Source organism: Oryx dammah, unplaced genomic scaffold (genome assembly GCF_014754425.2).
Source record: "Oryx dammah isolate SB20612 unplaced genomic scaffold, SCBI_Odam_1.1 HiC_scaffold_27, whole genome shotgun sequence".
NCBI lineage: Eukaryota > Metazoa > Chordata > Mammalia > Artiodactyla > Bovidae > Oryx > Oryx dammah.
Genome location: NW_024070211.1, coordinates 77,444,812 through 77,449,154, shown reverse-complemented (window position 1 = coordinate 77,449,154; position 4,343 = coordinate 77,444,812).

Here is a 4,343-nt window from a genome sequence, read left to right as displayed (position 1 = left end):
TTTAGTCATTTCATTCCAGGAGTTTTTCTGATTATTTCGTTTTGTGCCCTATTGAATTGGTCAGAGCTTCTGCAACAGGATTCATTTCGGTTCAGTTCAGTCGCACATTTGTGTCCAACTCTTTGCAACCCCGTGGACTGCAGCACGCCAGGCCTCCCTGTCCATCAACAACTCCCAGAGTTTACTCAGACTCATGTCCCTTGAATCGCTGATGCCAAACAACCATCTCATCCTCTGTCATCTCCTTCTCCTCCCACTTTCAATCTTTCCCAACATCAGGGTCTTATCAAATGAGTCAGTTCTTTGTATCAGGTGGCCGAAATATTCGAGTTTCAGCTTCAATATCAGTCCTTCCAATGAATATTCAGGACTTATTTCCTTTAGGATGAACTAGTTGGATCTCCTTGCTTTCCAAGAGACTCTCAAGAGTCTTCTCCAACACCACAGTTCAAAACCATCAATTCTTCACTGCTCAGGTTTCTTTATAATCTGACTCTCATATCCGTAACATGACTACTGGAAAAACCATAGCTTTGACTAGATGGACCTTTGTTGGCAAAGTAATGTCTCTGCTTTTGAATATGCTGTCTAGGTTGGTCATAACTTTTCTTCCAAGGAGTAAGCATCTTCTAATTTCATGGCTGTAGTCACCATCTGCAGTGATTTTGGAGCCCAAGAAAATAAAGTCTATCACTGTTTCCCCATCTATTTCCCATGAAGTGATGGGACCAGATGCCCTGATCCTAGTTTTCTGAATGTTGAGTTTTAAGCCAGTTTTTTCACTCTCCTCTTTCACTTTCATCAAGAGGCTCTTTACTTCTTCACTTTCTGCCTTAAGGGTGGTGTCATCTGCATATCTGAGGTTATTGTTATTTCTCCCGGCAATCTTGATTCCAGCTTGTGCTTCCTCCAGCCCAGCATTTCTCATGATGTATTCTTCATAGAAGTTAAATAAGCAGGGTGACAATATACAGCCTTGACGTACTCCTATTTGGAACCAGTGTTGTTCCATGTCCAGTTCTAATTGTTCCTTCCTGACCTGCATACAGATTTCTCAAGAGACAGGTCAGGTGATCTGGTATTCCCATCTCTTTCAGAATTTTCCAGAGACTTTTGTGGTCCACACAGTCAAAGGCTTTGGCATAGTCAATAAAGCAGATGTTTTTCTGGAACTCTCTTGCTTTTTCGATGATCCAGCAGATGTTGGCAATTCGATCTCTGGTTCCTCTGCCCTTTCTAAATCCAGCTTGAACATCTGGAAGTTCACAGTTCACATACTGCTGAAGCCTGGCTTGCAGAATTTTGAGCATTACTTTACTAGCATGTGAGATGAATGCAACTGTGCAGTAGTTTGAGCATTCTTTGGCATTGCCTTTCTTTGGGACTGGAATGAAAACTGACCTTTTCCAGTCCTGTGGCCACTGCTGAGTTTTCCAAATTTGCTGGCATATGAGTGCAGCACTTTCACAGCATCATCTTTCAGGATTTGAAATAGCTTAACTGGAATTCCATCACCTCCACTAGCTTTGTTCATAGTGATGCTTTCTAAGGCCCACTTGACTTCACATTCCAGGATGTCTGGCTCTAGGTGAGAGATCACACCATTGTGATTATCTGGGTCGTGAAGCTCTTTTCAGTACAGTTCCATGTATTCTTGCCAGCTCTTCTTAATATCTTCTGCTTCTGTTAGGTCCATACCATTTCTGTCCTTTATTGAGCCCATCTTTGCATGAAATGTTCCCTTGGTATCTCTAATTTTCTTGAAGAGATCTCTAGTCTTCTCCATTCTGTTGTTGTCCTCTAGTTCTTTGCATTGATCGCTGAAGAAGGCTTTCTTATCTCTCCTTGCTATTCTTTGGAACTCTGCATTCAGATGCTTATCTCTTTCCTTTTCTCCTTTGCTTTTCACTTCTCTTCTTTCACAGCTATTTGTAAGGCCTCCTCACACAGCCATTTTGCTTTTTTGCATTTCTTTTCCATGGGGATGGTCTTGATCCCTGTCTTCTGTACAATGTCATGAACCTCCATCCATAATTCATCAGGGACTCTGTCTATCAGATCTAGTCCTATAAATCTATTTCTCACTTCCACTGTATAATCATAAGGGGTTTGATTTAGGTCATACCTGAATGGTCTAGTGGTTTCCCTACTTTCTTCAATTTAAGTCTGAATTTGGCAATAAGGAGTTCATGACCTGAGCCACAGTCAGCTCCTGGTCTTATTTTGGCTGACTGTAAAGACCCCAGACATAATATTAAGACCCACTCTAATGAGATTGCTATAATTTGATTACATCTGTAAAGACACTTCTTTCTAAACAGTTATAGTCCCAGGTACCAGAGGTTAGGACTTCAGAATATCTTTTTAGGAGGACACAACTCACCTTATAACACTATTATAGGAGTAGACTGTTCTAATGATGGGCAGTCTTCATGGTTGGAAATCACTTCCTTCTACCAACCGTAGTTTGCGAACCTTTTTTTTCCCTTCCTTCAGCTTTACTGGGTCTTCATTACAGCACGCAGGCTTCTCTAGTGAGGAGCAAATTAGTTACCCTGTGGCGTGTGGGATCTTAGTTCCCTGACCAGGGATTAAACTCATGTTCCATACAGTTGAAGCCAGACTCTTAACCATTGGACCACTAGGGAAGTCCCCCAGTCTGCTTACCCTTTGTCTCCATACTTATCCCCAGGACAAACCACTACAAGTCCCACCTGGCTTCTGTTGGACAACCCTTCAGATACAGTTCTCATAGATCACTGTTTAAAGATAGTCACATTTTGGTGACAAAAAATCAAGAAATGGCCACAAATAAGGATCTATAAAGTATATGGAAACTCGAAGACATGGACCTTACCTTACACTTTTAGCCTGAGCAAAGGCTAGTAATAAACTGTCACACCTTTGTAACTGAGTTTTCTCCTATGGGTGCATAGTTGGTGAGGAAATGGGTGATCAGCATTTCTATTTTTTATCCTTCTTTTAATTGACCATGGTGGCCAGAACAGATGGTCTCTCCTAAGGGTTTCAGCCATGATGAGAGACAGAGCCTGGGGAGCTTAAGTGCATTTATGAGGCAAAGCATGAAAGCAAATCAACCAAAGTTGTTAAAAAGGAGGTAATATGGAAAATAGGCAAGCAAGGTGTTAAGTATTATTAATCATTAATTCCTTGTTGGAAATTTCTTATGAAAAGAATATTCATGAAATGGAAATATAACTTATATGCACTGTATAATAAGGAAAAAATTTAATCTATTCAAAAAAAGGCCTTGTGGTTAATTATGACAACTGACTTAAGAAGTCAGACCGCTTCTAATTGTTTTCTACTCTGTTGTCCTTGAAATGATTCCTTTATAAAAAATTACAGATATCCAAGTATTCTGAGGCACCCACTCTTTAGAATTAGGTCATATCAAGAAGAGAAGTGACATATAGCTAATGATCATATAGTTAAGTTCAGTTCAGTCGCTCAGTCCTGTCTGACTCTTTGCGACCCCATGAATCACAGCATGCCAGGCCTCCCTGTCCATCACCAACTCCCGGAGTTCACCCAGACCCACATCCATTGAGTCAGTGATGCCATCCAGCCATCTCATCCTCTGTCGTCCCCTTCTCCTATTGCCCCCAATCCCTCCTAGCATCAGGGTCTTTTCCAATGAGTCAACTCTTTGCATGAGGTGGCCAAAGTACTGGAGTTTCAGCTTGAGGATCATTCCTTCCGAAGAAATCCCAGGGTTGATCTCCTTCAAAATGGACTGATTGGATCTCCTTGCAATCCAAGGGACTCTCAAGAGTCTTCTCTAACACCACAGTTCAAAAGAATCAATTCTTTGGCACTCAGCCTTCTTCACAGTCCAACTCTCACATCCATACATGACTACTGGAAAAACCATAGCCTTGACTAGACAGACCTTAGTCGGCAAAGTAATGTCTCTGCTTTTGAATATGCTATCTAGGTTGGTCATAACTTTTCTTCCAAGGAGTAAGCATCTTTTAATTTCATGGCTGCAGTCACCATCTGGAGTGATTTTGGAGCCCCCAAAAATAAAGTCTGACACTGTTTACACTGTCTCCCCATCTATTTCCCATGAAGTGATGGGACCAGATGCCATGATCTTCGTTTTCTGAATGTTGAGCTTTAAGCCAACTTTTTCGCTCTCCTCTTTCACTTTCATCAAGAGGCTTTTTAGTTCCTCTTCACTTTCTGCCATAAGGGTGGTGTCATCTGCATATCTGAGGTGATTGATATTATTCCCAGCAATCTTGATTCCAGCTTGTGTTTCTTCCAGTCCAACATTTCTCATGATGTACTCTGCATATAAGTTAAATAAGCAGGGTGAC